The sequence below is a fragment of the Meriones unguiculatus genome, chromosome 1 (assembly GCF_030254825.1).
Source record: "Meriones unguiculatus strain TT.TT164.6M chromosome 1, Bangor_MerUng_6.1, whole genome shotgun sequence".
Lineage (NCBI taxonomy): Eukaryota > Metazoa > Chordata > Mammalia > Rodentia > Muridae > Meriones > Meriones unguiculatus.
In genome coordinates this window covers 59095935-59119717 of record NC_083349.1, presented here as the reverse complement: position 1 = coordinate 59119717, position 23783 = coordinate 59095935, and the positions used below count along the sequence as shown (strand labels likewise).

The following is a 23783-nucleotide window of genomic DNA, read 5'->3' as shown; positions in this document are numbered from 1 at the left end:
AGACTATGGTTAGCTACACTGAGGTTCTCACTGGGCAACGAGGAAGGGGACGAACTGGGCCAGCCTGTGGCCTCCCTTCACATTTGCCCCTCCCAACTCAGGCATGGCCCCACTCTGTTGGCCAGTTGTGAGCCCTGTCCTTACCAGGGTCCGGCTCTACGTCATGAGCAGCTTTGTCCACATCCCTGGACCCTGGAGTCGGTGACACTGGTATTGGGGGCTATGTCCTAGGAGGTACGTGGATTTGCCCATGCCACTCGACGTCACTCACTGGCTTCAGAGCAGATGTTCCCTAACTATCGAGTCAGCCAGTCTGGGTATCACATGAAGTACTCCTCCTTCTCTCTCTCTGCCCGTGGCTGAGTCACTCTCCATCTACGGGATGGCGCTGGGCTCCCCTTAGGCAGGCTCGTAGGCGACGAAGCTGCCTTTGTTCTTCTACAGGTAAAAGACCAAGGTCACCTCTGAGGGAAGAGTGAGGAGCACCACCATGATAACAACTGCTGCGCTGGCCTCTTCAGCTTGTGGGGACAGGGTCTCAGGGGCGGGAAAAGCTGGCAGCATAGTCACCAGTTCTGCAGGAGAAGGTGTAGCCGAGGGCAGAGTATCTTGTAGGGTCAGATCTTTCTGGACTGGGTGGCGGGGCTATCCCTCATATCTTTTGGCTTCTCTTTTATAAATGACTTTAACTCTGAATTGTGTTTTAGGCACTTTCCAATATAATCTTCTAATTTACCAACTTTCTCTTCAGGAGCATTGTTAGATGCTTGGCTCTTCTCCTGAACTGGTTTTACTTAAACAGTGTGCTATTTTAGAAACTCAAATTGTTCTCTCTTTCTCTCTCTGAGAAAGGGTTTCTCAGTGTAGCCCCTGGCTGTCCTGAACTCTCTTTGAGACCAGGCTGGCCTCGAACTCACAAAGATCTTCCTGCCTCTGCCTCCTAAAAGCTGGGATTAAAGGTGTGCACCACCACCGCCCGGCTGCTGGCTCATTATCTTATTTTTGCCTTTTAGGCTTATTCTTTCCTATTGGGAGGCTACTCAATATATTTAATTAGATCTGGAAATCCCTCTGTCAGATATACATCCAAAGGAAATAAACTTGGTGGGCTATCTGCCATCCCATGTTTATTATAAAACTATGTACAATAGTGGAGATGTGGAATCAGCCTTATCGTTTATTGACAGATAAAGATATCAAGAATGATTTGCACAGTGCTGGGAGTCATATGGAAGTGTGTGGGGGGAAACAGAAGAACTTGGAAGGGACAGTAGCTCTACAAGGAAACCAACAAGCCAACAAATCGGGCCCCAGGAGGGCCCTGCAGAGACTGATGCACCAACCAAGGACCACACATGAAGAGGACCTAGACCCCTGCTCAGATGTAGCCTATTAGCAGCTCAGTCTCCCTGTGGGTTCCCGAGTAAAGAGAGACGGGGCTGTCTCTGACATGGACTCTGATGACCACCCTTTGATCACCTTCCCCTGGCAGGGTGGCCTTATCAGGCCACAGAGGAAGAGGATACAGTCTTAATGAGACTTGATAGGCTGGAGTCAGATGGTAGGGGAGGGGGAGGAGAGAGTAGGAGGAAGGGTGGGACTGGGAGGAGACAAGGGAGGTGGTTACAATAGGGATGTAAAGTGAATAAATTATAAGAAATAAAAAATAATAAATTTTAAAAAATCCACACAATAGAACAGTACTGATGTACTCAAGGATGGATTCTGGAGTTAGATTGCACAGCTGGGTGACTAATAATGCAATATATATTCATATGCATACATACACATACATACATATACAAACATACATGCAAATGTGCATCAGCTAGAAGAAACAGTAAGTTTTGGAAGTGATAAATGCTGTAGTTGTTGTGATTCAATCACTATAAGATGTATACATGTAAAAAAAAAGATTGTATTAATATGCCACATTCTACCACACAAATGTCTACAATCATGTCAACAACAGTAAAGCATATATAATTTCCCCCATGGAAGTTGTTCGTACACTCTTTTCTCACGATGGCTCATGTCCTCGTGTAGTTTGCAACTTCTAACTGTGAGCTCATCTCTACCAGGAGTTAGTGAGTTAGTTTCTCGTAGAGACTTGCGTAGCATCAGCCACGGAGGAGCACTGTATTGTATCCTGTGGGATCCTTATTTACAGACAAGCTTATTCATTATTTTCTCCAACTGAGTCTCCACCTCTTGTGAGTAGTGAGAATCTGGCCTCGCTCTCGTGTTTGTGACACAGGCCCAGGAAGGCCAAGGGTGACTCTTGCCCACCTTTAGCTCCTAAAGACAAAAGCTTCTTTCTCATGCCCTCCACACAGCTGATAATACTTGGTGGCTTGTAACCTAGGGAAGAGAGCCTTGCTCTGGCTTCCTCACAGAGGCCTGGCTCGCTCTGCCCCTCCGTCTTCCTCACTATTAAACCCCAGCTCGCGTGACACGTTGTTGGTTCCTGAGCCCATAAACCTCCCCTTGAACACCGTGCATTTGGGTTCTCCTGTCATCCCGGCACACAGGGCCTTCTGTGTATTGCTTTAGAAATGGTTGTATATTTCCCGTTTGATATACTGAATATATATAAAGCTGTCTTACGTACAATTACTACTCCATAAAGTTTCTATTTCAAAGGCAAGATGTCACCCTGCAGCAGCCCCACCTGCTTGCCATCCCCACAGACTTTCACCCTGTCCATCTCTCCCACTGGATCCTGAGCTCTCAGAGGGGCTGGTCCCTCTCTTCTCCTGCTCAAGTGCGATGCTCCATTCTCTGCGCTGACTGGACCCGGTGGTAAATGTTGTTGCCATCCTTCACATGGTTATTGTTTTTATTATTTCAAACCCTAATGTTCACAGGTGACAGAAAATCTGGAGCTGCGTCTGCTCTGAGCGTTTAAAGGGCACACTCAGGCAGCTCAGCCTTTGGCATTACTCATCTGAGTTTCATTATTCACGAACAGCATCTTCCTCAATCACCTTCAAGGACAAATCATCCATTAGACCAACGCTTCTTAAAGTACAGGTTGCAATCTGTTAGCAGTCATGAAATCAATTTAATGAAAGAGAATAAAGTAGAAAATCAAATACCAGAGTGCATCATGTATGTAGTAAGGTACTGATCAGTGAAACTTTTGGGGTGTGTGCACGCATGCGTGTGTATGCGCAGTCACATTACAACATCTATTTCAGACTGTAGGCCAGAGCACAGCCAAGATGTTAAGGATAACATCCAGGAGTCTGCTTTTCTCTCAGGCCCTCATTCAACCCATTACCCATGCCTAGCACTCCCATCCCTAAGATCAAATATGCAAAGCCAGCCATGAACGCTCACTGCCTATAGCTTCCTATGCTGATTGCTCAGATCAAGGTGGGTGAAGATCCACACTGGCCTAGATTAGGAAGATCACACATGGCCAAGGATACTCAGAGCTGCGATTCACACATGCTCATGTCATCTGGACTCCAGAGCTTCATTATTCCTTCTTCAGCTCCCTAGATTGGCCTTTAACGTTTTTTTTTTTTTCTTCTTTTAAAGAAAAGGAACAGCCCAACCCCCCAAACCAGGGTCTTCTGTATTCCGGCTGGCCTTGAACTCTCCACGGGAATGATTTTTCATGTCTGATCCTCCTGTGCCAACTCCCAAATGCTGGGGTTACAGGTGTGCAGCACCACAGAGTTTACTCATAATACTTAGCATCATACCCAGGACCTCATGTGTGCTCAGCCAGCACTCTACATCGCCAGGCCCTGGAAGAACCGGTCCAGAGACATTTGGGAGGCCTCCGAGACCTTTACATGCTGCTTCCTGAGGCCCTTGTCCTCTTAGGTTGCTCTCAAGGCCACTGTGTAATATCCGTTGGGAGGACACCTGAAGTCACACTCTTACGCTTAGCTCCTGGCCAGTTGCTCTCTGTAGGACTCCCACCACACACCTGAAGGAAGAAGTGTCCGCTGTGGATGCTTCGGGTTGAGCAGGAGCCTCCTTCCCAAGAAGAACCCCAGCCCTCACTCTCCTCAGCACCACTGCCGGCTGCATGGGGACGGGGATGCAACCCATTTCACAAACAATGAACCCTGTTATGAAGGGATTTGAGCCTCATTTAACTCCTACATTCAGTGTATCCCACACTGCCAAAACACAAGGAAGCCTTTTTCTCCTGTTAAAAACGGAAGTGGCGCTGATATTTGTTGAGCTCCTACTATGTGTCAGATACATTACCATCCACTCTCCCATTTAGCTGTCGCAGTCACCAGAGAGTTAACGTAATCAGCCCACTTTACACCTAAGCCTCGAGAGCATCAGAGAGGTCAAGCTCTCTGATTGGTTGGAGCTTCCTGGCTGATCAGGATTTCCCAGACTGCAATTTGAACTCCCGTTCTGCAGCCTTTGAGCCAGACCAGCTAACCAATGTCCTCTACAATCCTTTGCTAAAGGGCTGCCTTGCCAGCAAGGACCCGAGCTCCAGGCCTAAGCCACAAAGAGCCAGCGCTTCCTCCACATGACGGGCCTCAGACATGTGGCCAGGGTATGGACATTACCTCTGCCTGGCTCACAGTGCATCCTTCCTCGAGTCCCTCTCTGGGCCTCAGATTACCCATCTGCATCAATAATAGGTCCTTCTCACCAGAGGGCTGCTACAGCGGGGCCACGAGGCAACACAAAGTGCCACACGATGGAACAGCTCAGGGAACGAGGCCTCGTGGATGGCCAGCTCACTGCGCGAGCATCCTGTTAGAGTAGCAGCTCCCTCTGCCCTCAGGGTGAAACCCCAAATGCTAGCTCGACCTTGGAGGCTAACAGGATATGGCTTTTGTTCATTCCTGCGTCCTCACCGTGTCCCAACTTCACCAGTGCCTGTGTTCCGTCAGAGCCTCTGCGTGTGCCGTTTCCCGCTCCTGGAGTATTTTCATCTGGAGCCTCGGCTCCACTCCCACAGGCTCAATCTCTGCTTGGCAGAGTAATTTGCTCATTCTGTGGGTAGCAGACTAGATCTGTGAGCCTCGGGTAGGCTTCCACTGTACTTCACACTCTGGCAGTGCGGGCCGTGTCTCTTCCGCCACACGTAAGAACACAGTTACCCCCGCCCCGTTCTTCACGGGCGTGCTTGCTGTGCTTTAATAGCCATCTTCCTGGCCTCTGCGAGCTGGCAGAAAACCTGGTATAAAGTGAGGGCTGCCCAGGTATTTGCTGAACACGCTGAAAGAATCCAGGAAATATGAACAGAAACTGCTTTCTTTCCAATTACAGACATTACCTATTTATTACACTGAATGTGCAACAAAAGTTCATTTCGCTGGAGCCTTATTATTTTACGTCTCCATTCTTCTGTTGAAATAGTCCCTTATGAACACGTTCAGAAGTTGGGGCCTGGGGGAGTGATTGCATCATGGAGGCTCTGCCTTCACTGATCCAGTTAGTGCCCTATGACACATGAAAGGAGAAACTGCTGTCAGCCCTCCCGCCACGTGAGGACCCAGCACCAAGGCGCCATCTTTGTTTCTGGTATTGTCATTTCAGTTTTTGAGTCAGGGTCTCCTGTAGCTCTGGCCAGCCTTCAGCTCTTGCAGTTGCTGCGTCTGCCCTCTGAGAGCCGGGCTTCAGACACACCACCTCGTCGCTGACGCACAGAGAGCAGCAGACCCTCACTGGACAAGGAAGCTGTTGGCACCCTGTCCTTGGACTCTGCGGCTTCCAGAACTGTGAGCAATTTTGATTGTTTGTCAACAGTGCAGGCTTAGGGTGGTCTTGCTAGAACTGGCTCTGAACTGGTATTACATGAGAAAAGGCTTCGTCGTCAAATGCCTTATTAAAAGAGAAGTCAGAACAACCATAGACAGGATTAAATTGTATTTAATTTAAAACATTTATTCTTTGTCACTTTCATACATTGTTAATTTACAATGTATCCTGGCCATCCCCACCCCACACTCCACCCAGACCCTCTCCGCTTCGTGCTTTTTTTCTTGTAACTCATTGAGCCCATTTACTAGTGCTGCCCAAATCCCCGTGGGTGTGGGGCCACCTGCAGGGCAACTTCCCAGCAGCCACATCGCCAGAGGAAGCGGACTCTTGTTTGCCAGGGACCCGGCCACCGCCACCAGCTGAGGACAGCTGGGGGTGGGATTCCATCGGCCCCTCTCTGATCCAGGCTGGAATGTTGCCTGGCTCTGTCTAGAGCAGGTCTTATGCACACAACCATAGCCATTGAGTTCATGGGTGCGACAGCCATGCTATGTCCAGAAGACAGCATGTCACAGCACTATTCTGTCTTCCTCCTCTTACCCAGTGTTCCCGAGTCTTGAGGGGGAGTTAATAACCATGTCCCACTTAGAGCTGAGCACACACAGTCACTTATTCTCAGCTCTTTGACCAGTTATAAGTTTCTGTATTAACCACTGATCATTAAAAAACAAAAAACAAAAAACAGGTTCTTGGACCAAGTTTGATAACAGTGCTCATCTGTGGGCATAAGTGTAAATATCTAGAAGGCAGCTCTAGGGCCTGGAGAGATGGCTCAGAGGTTAAGAGCACTGGCTGCTCTTCCAGGGGTCATGAGTTCAATTCCCGGCAACTACATAGTGGCTCACAACCATCAAAAATCAGGTGCCCTCTTCTGGTGTGCAGGTGTACATGTAAACACGCATTGTATACATAATAAATATATATATATTTTTTAAAGAAGGCAGCTCTGTCCTGATAGGGGCATCACTGACAAAGGACATCTTTATAATGATAAATCTTTAGAGACAAGAAGCCAGAAGATCTCTGGGAACCACGAAGAATGCACCCATTGGGAGAGCTAAGGAAACAGATTCACTCACCGAGTCACAGAAGTGTCAGTGTGATCTACCCACCGCGTGGGGAAGGAACCGCCGTTTACAGCGGATGCGTGCCGTGGGGCATCGCTTAGCCTTCCCAAAGCAGAAGAGTAACTGGTTGACTGACGCAGGAAATGGACGGTTGCCTGCATAGCACACAGCTTTAGGATCTGAGCACATGGGGGAACAGACAGGCTCTCACCGCGGAGTCCAGAGGCAGGCAGTGTGTAGGAAGGAGTTAAGTTCAGGAGCCAATACCACAGCTGAGGCCAGGGCAGAGAGGACTTCCCCAGATTATAGCCGGAAACCAGGCCTGGGCCTCGGCCAGCAGTGCTTCGCACTAGGCGTAACAGGTCAGGGAGAGAGAGGCCTAGGAGAGAGCTCGGGCTCTTCTGGGTTTTGTCATCCAGGCTGTGAGTGTGTGTGAGGTCTGGGGCAGAGGAGCTGCGTATCAAGCGCATGAGGCAGGCATGGGTCTAGGGCCAGGGCATCAGCAGCTCCAAGATAGGAGTTGTACAGATGACCACAGGACGGACTCTCAACAGGGGCAGTCCAAAAGGACGTTTAAGGACGGTGGAGGCTTCCTGGTGCAGCCAGGATGCCATGGCTACATTTACTATACCTGGTCCACTCTGCCCAGTTGACCTAAGGCTGGGCTGTTCCCATGTGGGGGTCAAGGACAGACATTGAAAGGATAACTTTGTTCCCCCGTTTATCCTATAAGTATGATTTAAAAAAAAATTATAACCAGGGCTAGCAAGATGGCTCAGTGTGTAAAGATGTGTAAAGGCTCTTGTGGCCATGCTTGCCAACCTGAGTTCAGTCCTTGGAGACACACCTTGTAGAGGGAGAAAAGATCTGACTACTTGTCCAGCCTCCACATGGGCACAGGGCATAGGCCACACACACCCATCAAAAAAATGAATGCAACAACAAAACAAAAGCAAAATTCCAGCCCGACTCTGTTGAAATGAAAGCAGACAGGGCTGAAATAAGGAAGGCCACTGCTTAGGAAAGGGACTGAGGGCACCAGGCGTGGGCCTCCTCCAGGACAGCACTCCCCCAGCCTAGGAGGACAGTTAGCCCTCCCCTTCCCACTTCTCTCACCTCAGGGAACCACTCAGCCAACTGTGGGAAAACATTCTCAACTTCCAGATCTCTCCCTGCCCTCTGCACACAAACATTTGTTTGCCCTCCCGTTATAAGCACCTGCATTCATTTGCTCCCCTTCATAAACACTAGAAACGAACAATGCCGTGTGTAAAGCTGCAGATTTTGAAATCAGACAGAAATCCTGAGATGTGGAAAGGGGTAAGCCCTCCCTCTCCTTATCTATAAAATGGGGCCAGTGGGGCCATCTTCCGGTAGCCATTAATTGAGACGCTGTAGAAGCGCCTAGCACGGTGCCTGGAAGACTGTGAACCTTCAACAAGTTTTCGTCCTCATTACTAAGACAACTTTTAGAACGACCTGAACTTACCTGGCTCACTGGCTTAAGTGACACCATCCATCCTTTGTAAGGCGCACTGCACTCATGGCTCATCAGATGCTCACAGCCAGGAGGCCGTGCGCCGCGCTCACCCCCCCCCCCCCGTTCGGTAGCATTGCACGCTCACCAAGAGTCATTTGTTTCTTCAGCCTGTTTATGCCAGCTGCACATATTATTCTTAGATAATTTAACTAAATGTTACAGAAACCAATAAAGTATGCGTGAAAAACTAATGTTGCTGTTTGCAAAGATTTCGTGACAGTAGGTTGCTTAAAGTTTGTATCAAATTGCGCACTGGTGAGGTGACAGAAATCCGAGGGAAATCAGAGAAAACTTCGCTCACATCGCTCATTTAGTGCTTTCCAGTTCTCTGTCCCTGTTGAAGAAGTCAAAGTTGAAAGGCAGGGTGAGGAAGCAGGGAGGAAAATTAAAATGTATATTTTTAATACTTTTAAAGAGATTTCTAATTTTAAGGTAGTATTTACCATTGAAGAAGGATGATGGAATCGTCTATTCAGTATAGACAGGTACAAAGAAAGACTTTGGCCCAAAATCCGAAAAGTGAGAACTAGTCATTTATATTAAGCTAAAATAAAGTATGGTGGAATGTGAGGGCAAGCTAGAAAGTGACCCCAGCCCTTAGGAAAGAGGGAGGCAGACAAACACTGTGGGCTACTCTGGAAGTTAACAGGGCGGGTGGGCCCGGCTGCTCAGCTCGGCTGCGGAGGATTCCTGAGCGGGCGGGGCCTGAGCGGGCGGGGCCTGTCTTAGCCCCGCCTCCCCTCACTTCCATCTCTCAATTCCTTTCCAACCTTCCTCCAGCTTGAAAAGGTGATCGCCGCAGACCCTGCACACATCAGATGCTCTGGCCAAGGTGTGGGCGTGGAGGTCGGAGGGCAATTTGCAGGCGTCAGCCCTCTCCTTCCACTACGTGGGTCTTAGGGGATCAAACTCAGGTCGGCAGGCATGGTGGCAAACACCCCTGAGGCAGCAAGTTCACACTGTTGCCTTATCCATTTGATCTGTGCCGAGTCCGCAGTGACATTCCGTCTCATTTGTAATGTCGGCAGCTTGGTCTTTTCTATCAGTTTTGTGAGAGGATTGTCAATTTTATTGATCCTTTTTGTGTCACTGTTCTCTGTCACTGGTTTTCTCTGTCTTTGTTTCCAGTTTCATTAGTTTTTCTGCTTTTGTCTTTGTGATGTCTTTCTTCTGCTTGCTTTAGAATTATTCGGCTCCCCCACCCCAAAATTCTTGAAGTAAGAGCTTAGATTATCGATTTGGAAGTTGCTTGTTCTCCAATATGCGAGTTTAGTGGTAAACTCTCGCCTGTCACCACTGTTGAAGTTTGCGGGCCCCAAGGTTTGACATGTTGGGTGATCGTTTTTATTTAATTCAGTTAATTGTGTGTGCGCGTGTGTGTGTCCACACACGTGAGGTCTAGAGACTGACATTGGGTGACTTCCTCATTCACCTTCCATTTTATGTTTTAAAAAGATCTATTATTTCATTTTATGAGTGTTTTGCCTACATGTATATATGTGCGCCACATGCATGCCAGGTGCCCCGGAGGCCGGAAGAGGGCGCTGGATCCCCCGGAACTGAAGTTAGGGCTGTGCCCCAGAAGGCGGCTGCTGGACATGTGCCTGGCTCACCTCTGAGAGGCGCCACGTCTCCAGCCCCTCCGCTTTACTTTTTGAGACTGGGCCTCGCACTGAACCTCCAGTTTGTGAATGAACCCGGGCTCCTGCCCTCTCCAGCTCCGTGGGGCTGGGATTACAGACTCTCTACTCCGCCAGCTTTTTCACCTGGGTGCTGGGGCTGAACTCGGGGCTTCAACGCAGCAAGCTGTACACGGACTGAGCCATTCCTCCAGCCCCCACTTTAGTTTCCTTTGTGACTTTCTCTCTGGCCCCTGGATTATTTACGTTTCCAGGTGTTTAAAGTTCTTCTTCTTGTCCTCCGTTATCAGTTTCTAAAAACAACTTTCTTTTTTTCCTTTTTTTTGACAGGGTCTCCCTGTGTCACCCCGGGTAGCTTGGCACTTGCTGTGAAGACCAGGCTGGCCTCGAACTCTTAGAGATCCTCCTGCCTCTGCTTCCTGAGTGCTGGTTAACGACCTGTACCACTGTCCATGGTTAAAAATAAATATTTAAAAATTCCTTTGTAGTTAGAAAGCATGCTCTACATGGCTTTTTAGTTTATTTAAAAGTTGCTTAGGAGGTGTGGTATGGGCCTGTTCCCAGCTATTTGGAAGGCTGAGGCAGGAGGATCACAAGTTCAATGTCTGCAATGGAAGGACAATTTAGTGTAATGATGTAATAAAGAATTTTAAAGGATTTCAGATACGGCTCAGTGGTACAGTGCTTGTCTAGCATGTATGAGACCTTGGGTTCAGTCCTCAGTATCAGGGAACAAAGAGTCCAGTTTGCTTAATGGCCTAGGATATGGTCTATCTTGATGTATGTCCTAGAGAAAAAAAAAAATTGTACGTGGGTTTAGAGTGAGCGGGCTTGTGTGTTACAACTCACATGTGAAGGTCAGAGACAGCTTTGTGGAGTCAGCTCTCCTCTTCCACCTCTCTGTGGTTTCAGGGATCAAAATCAGGTCGTCAGGCTTGCAGAGAAAGCATCTTCACGTGCAGAGCCATCCTGCTGGCCTGAGGAAACGGGATGTGTTAGCTGTGGCTGGTGGAGAGCTCCAGCGTGTGGCTCAGTCCTGCTGGCTGAAGGCATCACTGAGCCCTAGTTCTCCATCCAGGTCTTCTGGTGGCCCCGAGAGGGGACTGCTGAAACCTCCCGGGATAGTGGCGTCTTCTCACTTCTTCTGGTGCCGCCAGGCTTTTTGGTAATGCTAGGAACTGAATCCGGGCCTTGTACATATTAGACAAGTGTTCCGCCATGATCTACGTCCCTAACCAATGGGGCAGAATTTTTAATTGTATTTTGTTTTCCCTTTTTTAAGACAGAGTCCCCCTGTGTATCTCTGCCTGCCTCTACCTCTAAAGCGCTGGGATTAAAGGTGTGTGCTATCTGTCCTGCCTGGCCTTTAATCACGAGTTTTTAAAAATCGATTGTGCCATACTGTCCTTATGGATATAAGTTGCTTATATTTAAGGTAGCTGTTGACATCTGAGGTCCTAAATCTGCCATTATTTATTCATGTGTGTGCATGCTTGTGTGAGGGGCATATGCACGTGTGTGTGTGTGTGTGTGCATGGAGGCCAGCGTCAGGCGTCCTTCTCTACCACTCTCTACCTCATGCTTTTGAGATAAGGTCCCTCACTGGACCTAAAGTTCACCATTTTGGCTAAGCTAGCTGGCTCAGAGCCTCTTGGGATCTGCCTGCCTCTGCCTCTCAAAGCTAGGGTTATAGCCATGCACAGCTTTTTAAAGTGGATTTCTGGGGGATTTGAACTTGTGTCCTCAGGCTTGTACAGCAAGCACTCCTACCCACTGAGCGCGCTCTCTCCAGCCCCTCTTTCACTTTTTGCTTGCGTTTCTTTTTCTGTAGGTAACCTTGACTTGGTTTAGAGTTTTGCTTGTTTTACTATAGTGTTTTTGGGTGTAATCTCTTTGTATACTTTTTTTTTTTTCAGTATCTCACCGTCTGTATGTGTGTAATCAGAGCTGTAAACAGGTCATAAAAGTATCAGCACAAATGCACTCGGAAACTATCTCCCTTTAATTCCACTATTTTTGCTAAGTTAAAGCATAAAAATCTGCTTCATACATCAGAGGGTATTATAACTTTTGATTCAACAGTTAAAAATAATTTGGAATGTTTAAGAAGCAAAGCAAAGCCTTTTGCACTTACTTTGCCCACTGTCTTTCTGCTCTAACGGTCCTTCTGTGTGCTGTGTGTACATGCACATGTGTGCAAGTGACTGTGGAGGCCGGAGATCATCAGGCGGCTTTCTCTAGTGCTTTCTCATCTTTTGAGTCAGGGTCTCCAGTTGAACCTGCAACTCAAGCCTGGCTGGCCAGTGCACTCCAGGGGTCCTCCTGTCTCCACTTTCCCAGAGCTAGCAGGTACGCACTGCTGTCCTGAGCTTTACAGGGAGGTGCTGGGGATCTGAACTCGGGTCCTCATGCTTGCAAGGCAGGCATTTTAACAACTGGGGCATCTTCCCAGCCTCCAAGTCTCCTTCTCTGACCATTTTCTACTTCCGTTAGCCACTCTTTCAATACTTCATCATGCGCTTTTCCTTCGTCTTGATTCTCTCCTCTGTGTCCCCTCCCTCTCACTCAGGAGCCTGCGTTGACTCGTCATTACTACCTAAGGTCATTCGCTGTAGGCTTCATTCTTGCTGCTGTACATGCTACACGTTTAGGCAGAAGTGTGCCGGCGTGTCCTCCCATAGCTCCATGCAGAGTATGTTCGTTACCCTGAGAAGCCTGTGTTCCACCCAGCCACCCTTCTCCTAGCTCTTGAAAACCAATGATATTTTTTTCTTTCCAGTTTTGCCTTCTCCGGACCGTCATGTGGCTGGAACGTGACAGTGCACAGCCTTCCCAGATCTACTTCTTTTGCTTTAGAGTGAGCACCCAAGTTACCTCTATACATCCCATGGCTTCAATAACCGGCTTTTTAGTGAATAATATTCCACCATGTACACGTACCACAGTTTAATTTACTGATTAGAGCATATCATAATTAATTCTAAGTCCTGGTGATATGAATAAAACTATTATAAATATTTGCTGTATTATAAACATTTTGTGTGGTCATAATTTTCACCCCCTCTGGATAAACAGAAAGGAATGTATGGTAACGGTATGTTAGTTTTGTAAAGAATCATGTTCCCAAATGTCTCTTCGTTCTTCATTTCTTGTGGTGGTTTGAAGGAAGATGAGCTCCACAGGCTCATTCCTTTGAATGCTATGTCCCTAGTTGGTGGACTGGTTAGAAAGGATTAGGGGGTGTGGCCTCGTTGGAGAAGGTATGTTACTGAAATGGACTTTGAGATATCAAAAGCCCTTGCTAGTCCCAGTGTCTGCCTGCTCCTGTCTCTCTGTCTCTGTCTCTCTCTGCCTGCTGTCACCTGCCTCCTGTCACCATGCTCGATGGGCCTGGATTAACCCTCTGAAACTGTAAGCAAGCCCTCAACTATTTATAAGCTGCCTTGGTCATGGTGTCTCCTAACAGCAACAAACAGTAACTTTCTAAAAGACCTTCCTAAAAGATATTTTTGTTGGATAGTCTGCATTGATGGCTCTTTACTGTCAAAAAGAAGAGACTTCTTCTGGCCTCTAAGGTTTCCCTTTCTTTTTACGTTTCTTCCCTTCTTTCCTTCCTTTCCTCCATCCTTTCTGCCTCTTTCCCCCCCACTCCAACCTCTCCCATCCTTCCTACTGTCTGTCTGATGTTGGCAGTTGAACCCAGAACCTCATACAATTAGGTAAGAGCATCATCACTAATCTGCATCCGAGTCAGCTTGTTCCAGCCCTGGAGATCCATGCAGGGCTCTGCTGCCGAGTCACAGCTGCCGCCCCTCTGACACATTGTGTGTGTGACAGCTGCTTGAAAGTCTTTGTTGGATAATCCTAACATTCTTTTCCATTTCATCGCTGACATCTATTGATTGTCTTTTAAAATTCAGTTTGAGATCTTCCTGCTTCTTGGTATGAAGAGTGATTTTTCAGCTGAAACTCAGACATTTGGGGTGCTGCAGGACTCTTGATCGTATTTAAACTTTTCCTTTTAGCTGAGTGCCTCCAACACAGCTGCACAGTTAAGGATCAGGAACATCATCCTGTAACTGCAAAGTGAGAGAGACAGCCATTTCCCATCTGGCCCCCTCCGGGGACTGCTGGGGGTGAGTGGGCACTCCAGCCCTCACTAGGCCTCCAACGACATCACCCTGGCAACAAGGGTTGTCACCCAAGTCTCCTCTGATTATCTCCCCAATGTAGTGAGAGAAGGAGGGGTGCCTTACACACCCACATACCTCAAAGGAAGTGTCTGTTACCACCAGTGAGACGAATACCCCATCTTCCCAGTTGCCAGGACTAAAGTGCAGCGTTATTTCCCCATCTTTAGTTGGCTCACATAAGGAGTGGGCGACAGTGTTTCCTGTGGTATTTGCTGAACTAGCGCTGTTATTGTCTAAAAGGTGTCTCCTTAGGTTATCCATTTCACAATCCTTTGATTAGAGAGAAAAGAAAAAATAGGCAGCAGATACTTATCTACTTATTCTGAACATTGGTGGTTTCTTTAGCTTTGAGCTTGGGATATTGACTTGGAGAGAGAGAGAAAGAAAGAGTAAGAGAGAAAGGGAGAGAGAGAGAGAAAAGAAAGAACAAAAAGAAGAAGAAGAAGAAAAAAAAAAAAGCTCAGGAAATTTACCAGCAAGTTGTTAGTGGTACTTTGTGGAGAAACTGAAGTATGTCCATCTTCCCAGGAGGGAGAGAGGCCTTTTGATCATTCTGATGCCAAACATTCTGTGGAAACTTCCAGACAGTAGAGCCTTCTGGATACAGTGTGTAGGCTCTGCAGACTGAGCAGGAATAAACCAATCATGGCTCCTGAATGGCAGATACCTGCCACTTTATAGGCTAGACAGCTACGTCTCACAGCCTAATGCATGGGAAAGGACATGACGTGGAATAGGCCGGGACAGATTCCCGTCTCTAGCTCTGCCTCTTCCACATTCTGGGACCTTGGATAACTTAGTTGACCTCTCTGAATCTGTCTTATTTTTTAAGACGAGGGGAACAATTACCACCACAACCTCACAGGCCGCTGGGAGATTTTATGGAATTGTGTGTGTAGATCGCTTTGCACGGTGTCAGCACGTAGCAAGTGCTTAGTAAATATTAGTCGTTGTTGTTCTTACAAGGAAGCCTGTGCCAAGTGTAATAATTCTCCCTCAGCCTTGTCCTTCCGAGACAGAGGCAGCCTCTTGTCTTTGTGCCCATGCCTCTCTCCCCTCTGTTATCAGTTATGGAAACTTTCGCGACCTGTAGTCCCCTTGGAAGGGTGGAGACGGTGCACAGACAGGATGAGGGGTGACAGAATGTTCTGTTTTCATTCCCTCACCTATCAACGCATCACTGCAGCAGGTCCTTGCGGTAACCCTGTGCTTTGAGTCGCACTTACAGTCTGGTGGGGACAAACATCTGAGTTCTGGGCATACAGTCTCGGCACTGAGGAAGCAATAAAAACACACCTACCTTCCCAAGAGGAAGAAACCACATTTGGCTTGGGGAGTCAGCAGGGGGCTAAGGGTGAAGAGGGCACCGGAGTCTGACTTCAACCAGCAGGAAGTGAAGAGACAGACAGAAAGACCTCACTTGCCCCCAGGAAACAGAAAATGGCTTGGGGAGACAGCCCCACTGGCAGAGTTGCTATGCACGAGGACCTTAGTTTGACCTCCAGTACCTATGTAGAAAGTTGGGCATAGTGCCTGGCGCGTGCTTATGACCCCAGTGCTGAGAAGCAGAGACAAGCAGGCCCCAGGGAGATACACCGCCTCTAGAAGCAAGGTGGGAGACAGCTCAGTAGGTAAGAGCAACCACTGTTGCTGCAGAGGAGCCGGGTTTTGCTTCAGTTCCAGATCTGACACCCCCTTCTGGTCTCTAAGGACCCCAGGCATGAACTTGGTACACACACATACATGTAGACAAAACACTCAAATCCTAGGCATAAAATAAAAATAGATAGAACAAGGTAGTGGTGGCGCACACCTTTGATTCCAGCACTCAGGAGGCAGAGGCAGGTGGATCTCCATGAATTTGAGGCCAGCCTGGTCTACAGAGGGGTTCCAGGACAGCCAGGGATACACAAAGAAACCCTGTCTTGAAAACCCATAAAGAGCAAAGACTAATTAACTAATTGGTTAATTGGAAAAACAAGGTAAGATGGCTTAGCTCATAAAAACCCTTGTTGCACTAACCTGACAACCTGAGTTTGGCCCTTGGAACTCTCCATAGAAGAGAACAAACTCTTGAAAATTGTCCTCTGGCCTTATGTGTGCTGTGGCATGTGCATGCCTGAACACATAAACACACACATAAAAACACTTGTATAAATACAATTGAAGTGGGTGGCGCCTGCCTGAAGTGGTCCTCTGGCCTCCACACGTATGTTCACACATGTGCACTCTCCCCTACTCTCTCCCTCAACCACAAAATAAAGATAAGAAGCAGCACAGCCTGGCAAGAACAGAGTGTCACTGTAGAGGCTGGAGTAAGAGGAAACCAGAAAGTATGCCGGAGCCACCACACACAGAGCTGTAAATGCCAGCTGTATCAGTCTGGATTAAAGATGCCCATATGCAGCCAAACTACAGTGGCTTTAAACAAAGCATAAAAGGTTCATTTTTCTGTAAATAAAATCATTTCGGAGCCTGGCAACGTGGGATCTGGGTCACCAGGAGCAAATCTCTGCGTCGTCTCAGGAAGTGCTTGCACCTTTAAGGTCATCTCCTAGTCTAGCGTGACTCTCAAGGTTTAGTGCATCAGACACAGGGGAAACAGGGAAGGCAGGCAGTGCCCTCCACCTGCCGGTCCTCTGCCTTTCCCTGGACTCCTCTATTTGTTTACAGTTTAACCCTGCGGTGGCTTATCCTCAAGGCGTACTGAGAAACAGAGTTTTAAAATCCTGTGTCATTTTCTTCTGTGCCTATGGGTTCTGTCACCAAGGGCCCAGCGATGAATGGCTACCCGATAGACAGCAGAAACCTCGTGGGACATCAGAGTGAAGGGTGCAGGCTCTGTCCAGTAGGCGAGCCTAGTGGCCGCTTCTGGGTCAGGAGACACAGAGGCCTGGTGGGTTGGCTCTCTTCCTGTGGAAGGCTGGGGTGCCAGAGCACCAGTGGCATCCTGGACCGTGAAGCAGCCTTAATGGTGGGAGTCTGTAAAACGGATTTGAGGAGGACAAGGTGAGAACCTGAGATGTCACTTAGGAGGTGGAAGTGAGGAGCAGAGGGCCCAGGACAGATATGTTTCAGGACTGTATTACGAGGCGGCTGGCAGCTGACCAGTGGTGGCGGAACTGCTTGGTGGGGCTTATTTCTAGGACAGGAGAGATCAGAGGAAGGACTTCTTTGGAGCCAGAGGTTCAGAGAATGAAAACATAGAACCAATGCCTCAGCAAGGGAACTCCACAGATAACAGTGGGGGAATAGTGGGAAATTCAAAGCCTTAGCCCACAGACAGGCTGCACTGAATAACAAACTGTGACAGGGACCAGAAAAACATGTGTTAGGTGTCTGTGCCTTAGCCTTAAACAACAGGAAGTAGAGAGCTTAAAATATTACCACTTACAACAAGCATAAAAGCTACTACTATATTAAATAGTAGAGAATGATTGGATCAAAAGTATGAGAGGCTTCTATAGAGGCTTCTATACTTCCAAACCAGCCAACTAGCCAAGAAAACAGCTCAATGGTCTAGTATGTGTCTAGCATAACTAGTCCCTGGGTTTAATCCGCATCACAGGAGAAAACAACAACAAAACATTGCTGGGACGGAGGAGACAGCTCGGATGTAAAGTGCTTGCTGTGCGAGCATGAAGAGCCGAGTTCAGTCTCCAGCACCTGTGTAAGAGCCACTGTCATGATCTTGTAAACTTAGAACCGGGGAAGCAGACATTGGAGGAGCCGTAACGGGTAAGCCCAAGTCCGAGCGTAAAAGTTTGTCTCAGTAAACAAGGCAGACAGCTCCTGAGGACCATCTGAGGTTCACCCACACACAAGTGCAAACACCCCACACACACACAAACACACACACCAGAGAAACAAATTAATTCCAAGAATATAAAAACATTGTTGAAAGAAGACCCAAATAACCTGAGAGGACAGTAGGTCTATTCACTGTAAGACTCATCATTGCTGGAAGAGTCATAATATGCAAATTGATGTATAGAACCATGCAATCTCAGAATCTCAGCAGGCTTTATTTTTAGAAACTGACACAAGCACTGTATCTAAATACATATGGAACCGAGGAAGCCCTCAAATAGCAAAAACAACTTTGAGAGGAAACAAAGTTGAAAGGCTTTCACTACCTGATTTCAAGCAACACAGCCTGGTATGGATGAAGATAACAAACCAAGGACAGTCTGGAAACAGAGGCTGCATAAATGGGCAACTGATTCTTGATAAAAAGTGTAGGGGCAATTCGCTGGGAGAAGGATAATATTTTCAACACATGACGCTGGGACAATCAATAGCCACAACAAACAAGATACTTCAGTAGCGAGCTGGCGGTGCCTCTCAGACAGCAGGCACAGCATGTATCTAGCATGCGTGAAGCTCTGGCTTTGCTCCCCGGTGCCACATAGAGCGGGTCACATGACAGCACACGCCTGTAAGCTCAGAACTGGGAGGAGGAACCGGGAGGGTCAGAAGTTCAAAGCCATCCTCCTCGAAGTGGTCTAGGACCAGACTGGGCTACAGGAGACCCCATCTAAACAACAACAACAACAAGAGTAACAAAACCTTCCATGGAAGGTGCTCAACTAAGATTTCCTAACTAAGACCAAAAAGATAAAACTACTTTAAAAAAAATCAATAAATTGAATTTAGTCAAATTAAAAATGTTTGCTCTTCAAAAGACACGGCTTTTTAAAAAGGTAAGCGGGGCAAAGTGGTTCTCACCTATTATCTCAGCAGGAGGCAGAAGGAGGTAGAAGCAGGAGAAACAAGAGTTGGGGCTAGCCTGCACTACATAGTCAGGCCCCATCACAAACAAAAACAAAATACTGAAAAGGTGAACCATATAAAGGAAAAATTATTTGCAAGATACACACCCAGCAAAACACTTATGACTTAATCTGATTGGCCTGCTCTTTGATCACCCCCCCCCCCAGGGGGGAGCAGCCTTACCAGGCCACAGAAGATGACAATGCAGCCACTCCTGATGTGATCTGATAGACTAAGATCAGAAGGAAGGAGAGGAGGACCTCCCCATCAGTGGACTTAAGGAGGGGCATGCACGAAGAAGGGGGAGGGGGGACTGGGAGGGGAGGGGGGAGGGGGGGACTGGGAGGGGAGGAGGGAGGGGCTTATGGGGGGATACAAAGTGAATAAAGTGTAATTAATAAAATTAAATTAAATTTAAAAAAAAAACCCACTTATGACTGCAAGGGCCCAGTAAGGGGCTGGGAAGATAGATAGTCAATAGACAATGTTTCTGCCCTGCAAGTACGGGGGCCTGAGCTCAGAGCTTCCGTAACCACATAAAAATCTGGGTGCGCCGTGGTGTAGCTAACCCCAGGGCTGGGGGCGGGGGAGCCAGCCAGTCCTGACCAACAGACTCCTGGCTTGGTGAAAAGCTCTGCCTCAAGAAATAAGGTGGAGAAGAATCCAGAAAGACTCGGTGTTACCCGGGGCCTCCATGTGCACAGGGGCATGACTGTGGGAACTCAGGTAACGCGTGTACCCGTATAAACACGCCCATGCGCCACACACACACACACACACACACAGCCAGGCCCACAGCTGCCTGTGCCTCAAGACACACACACACCTGTCTCTCCCTTTCAGAGCTCCGAAGTGAACAAAGAACCAGCACGCCTTCATGAAACACCTCGCAAAAGCAGCTTCACCTCGCACAGGTGAATGTCACCCTTTCCCTGGCTGGGGTCAGTCACCCAAGATTCGAACTGGGGGTCTCTGTGAATGCTGTCTTTTCCTCCATGTCCTCCATCCATTATCAAGGCCCGTGAACTGTGCCTCTCAAGTTTTTAAACTAATCTTTTCTGGTACTTCTGCCTTGCCACACCCGTTACCACCAGCTGTGTCCTGCTATCACAGCAGTCCAGTCTGGGACCCTGTTGGGTTTGTATATGAAGTGTCTCTCCCCCATCCCCACAAAAGGCTCATGTGTTGAAGGCTTAATTCCCAACACAACACTCAGAGGTAGAACTTTCAGGAAGTGGTTGCATTATGGAGCTTTGAGCTACTCCATCCCTGAGTCATAATTCATTAGTGCGAGGTGATAGAATTAGGAGGTGAGCTAGGTGGGGGAAGTGGGTAAGCAGGGGCGGGGCCTTGAGGGGCGTACCTGGTCCTCCTCCTCCTGTTTTTTTGCTAACTTGTGTTTGTTCTTCTACTATGATGTCTTTCGGAAACATTGGTATTCTATTTTACAGATGAGGGGATTGAGGCAGAGCATGACTGCGTAGCCTGGGAAACAGCTACAGAAAGTATTCGGATGCACAACTTGAAATTGCAATGCCATGCTTTTTCTAAATCCCCTTAACTAAAAACTCAAGGGCTTTTTGGCTACTTCTTTTTTCATAGCTACCACCCTTCTCCACCCCAATCCCTTCCAAGCTCCCAACACTAGGTAGTCGAGAAAGAAGGTTAGAGTGGAAAGGAGGCATAGCCCTCTTTTAACTACTGATTAAACTACTAATCTTGCTGATTAGGGGCAGCAAGTTCCTTGGGGGCGAATCCAATCTTTGTCGTCAGAGTACAGGCAACCCAGCAAGAACAGCAGCAGGGAGCAGAAGCAGCAGGAGCTGGGGCAGCAACAGGAGCTGGGTGGCAGCAGGAGCTGGGGCAGTGGCTGGGGCTGCAGGGGTGGCAGCAGGGAGGCAGCAGCCACCACAGGTCCCCTCAGGGCTCTTGGCATTTGTACCCTCTCAAGAGTCCCCATAACTCCAAGCATAAATTATCTGCAGCTGGTAGATCACACCCCTGCTAGAGCACGAGACAAATCATAGTCAATGGCTGTGGACAATCTGCAGCAGCCCCACAGCCCACACCTGGGATTAAAACAAAAACACATTCACATACCGTAAGTGAGCTCTTAAAAAAAAAATTCTCACTACGCTCAAGTCCTTCAACGGAGCAGCTGACCTTGCACACAGCGGCACCCTCCCCTCTTCCAGGGTACCCTCCCCTCTTCCAGGGCACCCTCCCCTCTTCCAGGGCACCCTCCCCTCTTCCAGGGCACCCTGGCCACTGTACAGCACGTGCTATACTTTTGTTGGGAAGCTCTGTTCCTCGTATGTCCTGCTCCTGACTGTTTGCCTGAATAGCTCTCCCTCCTCCCGGGAAAGTCAGCCTGGCACTGCCTCAGACGGAAGTCTCCCCACGTCTGCCCTGCTCTCCTCCGTTCTGGGAGGCGCTTGGGGAGGGTGCTCTAACAGCTCCCCCAGATGCCTTCCACGAGGGGAGTGCTGGCCGAGGTGCTTTCATAGGAGAATAGCTTCAGCTAGAGACAGTGGTCTCTTAAGAGATGATGGCTTGTTGTGGCCACCGCATCCCATCACATCCCTCCCATCTGTGCGGGCCACAAAAGCTGAGCCCTCCGGCCCCAAGTGTGGAAAGAGCTGAGAGGCTGGTCTGGTGCACTGTGGCTGCGCCTGGTTCCCTCCTTTCCCTTCCACAGCTTTTTACCCCAAGGGCTCCCTTCACATTAATCTTCATTTCAGCATCTGATCCTGGGGGGCCACCAGGGCTTATGTCTCCCCAGACAGGTTCTGAGCTCCCCGAATACTCGGAGAACCGGGGCGGAGCACTCCTGAAAAAGGCAGTAGTCCTCATGGGCTCCAAGGCAGGTATTCCTGGGAGCTCCAGCCCCAGGGGCACAGCTGGCCATAAACCACAGAGCCAGCCTCCATTGATCCACCCGGTCATGGCTTCTTAACCAGATAATTCATCTCCAGGTGGCCCTGGACTTCCTGACCCCAGGTGAGTCATTAATTTGGTGACTGCTGGTGTTCCCCTGTACTCAACTCACCGCCCTCCCACTGTAGCCCCCAAAGCACACCGTGAAGCCAGGGGATTGATTTCAGCCCCTGGGAGGTGAGGTGCATGGCAGTGAGGTTTCAGCACCCTGTCTGTCAAAGGCTGTGACCACGCTGAGAACAAGTTACTCATGCGCAGATGGCTTTTAGGCAAGGCAACTTCATGTCTGAGCTACAATCTCCAAAGCCAGGCCCTCGTCCTCTAGCCAGAAGGGCAGTGCAGGTCTGGAATCAGCTGCCGGGGCCAGCCCGGCATCTTCCACTTACTGCCTCTGAGGCCTTAGACCTGTCCCTTCAGCTGCCACAAGCCCCCCCCCCCTCCAGGGTTTGTTTTCAGTGACAAAGCAGTAGGATCCTTAGCACACCGAAGCCACTCAGGATCAGTGGCTCCCGCCCTCCAAACCCGAAACCCCGAATCCACAGAGCAGAGCAACAGAAAAGTGACCTTCACATCGCAGACTGCATGCCGGGTTGTTCTAAGCGCCGAACTCACACTACTCCAGCCCTAGGAACAGTTCTGTAAGGGTGGCCTCACTTTGCAGGTGAGGAAACGGGCACAGGGAAGTTAAATAGTTCACACGGCTAGGAAGAGGTGGAGAGAAAATTCAAACTCTGTCCAAGACGTGTTGGTGAGACTTTTCTTCGCTCAAGGAAGACGGCTATCCCCAACAGCTGGGGGATAGAAATGGGAGAGCCGGGTCATGCTGGGCATGGCTTCAAATACCACTCTGATGCATCTTGACAAGAATCCTTCTTGGATCCATGCTGCAGGAAGACATGGCAGCCAGCAGAATAGGGGCAAGGATTAGGCCTGGGGCTCTCAAAGGACTCTGTGGGGACCAGGGGGAGTCTCTTCTGCCTGCATCCTTGTCAAGTCCCTGCCACTCTGCTCTCTGACAGACCATTATCCTGTGAAAAGACTCAGGGACCTGAGAGGCATCTTGGATAGCCCTTGGAAGTGGGCTACTTCACAACACCGGTTCTCTTGGTGCCTGTAGTAGGAGCTAGAAGCTGCCAGAGGGCTGGGCCGGGGGGTCAGCAGGAGAAGCTGGAGAGGATGGACAGCCTGACTGCACGGAGGTTTCTACAGAAACATTCCTTGAAACATGGAGCCACCCCAGGCAGGATCCGTGTGGATGAGGGAAAGGCTTGTCCTCAGAGCACCAGGTGGTCCCTGGTACACACCAGGACTCAAACAGTTAATGACTGAATCTGAGGCCTTGAGGACATTCACCAAGTGCTCAAGAACTAAGGTAGGCACAAACGTGGGGGAAGCAGGCTGGGGGGCTTTATGCTGCAAGCACTAACTTGCAACGACTTCCACGTGACAGAGACGCTGGCACAGAGCAGGCAGTGTTGCTCCCTGACCTGCAGCTGAGCAGATCTGAATGCAACTCACTCCAGGGACTCTTGGCAGGAAGAAAGCAGGGGAGGTAATCAGGAGGAGACTCAGTTTCCATACAGAGAGGCCAGAAGGGGGTCGGAGGGAGACATATTCCGTGCTACTCACTCACCTTCTCACACCCAGACCCTCCTCAGAGGCAGCACTTGTCACTCAGAGAACATGCTGTCACATGTTGTGGGAGGGGGACTTTGGGCCATGATTATGGGGACATTGAGGGCCGGAGAAGACAGGGAAAGGGGAAGAGGAGGCCAGCAGAAGAGAGAGGCAGAAAAGGAACTAGAGCTAAAAAGAAGGAGCTAGAATGGTATTTTTCCAAACAAGAAAATGGCATGTTTAATAAATATTCCACAGGCAA

General features: G+C 48.9%; 1 pseudogene; it reads right to left on the bottom strand.

Moving 5' to 3' along the window:
- Positions 1 to 203: 203 nt before the first annotated feature.
- LOC110556842 (small cell adhesion glycoprotein-like) lies at positions 204 to 2519 on the bottom strand (annotated as a pseudogene).
- Between the last annotated feature and the right edge of the window lie 21264 nt (positions 2520 to 23783).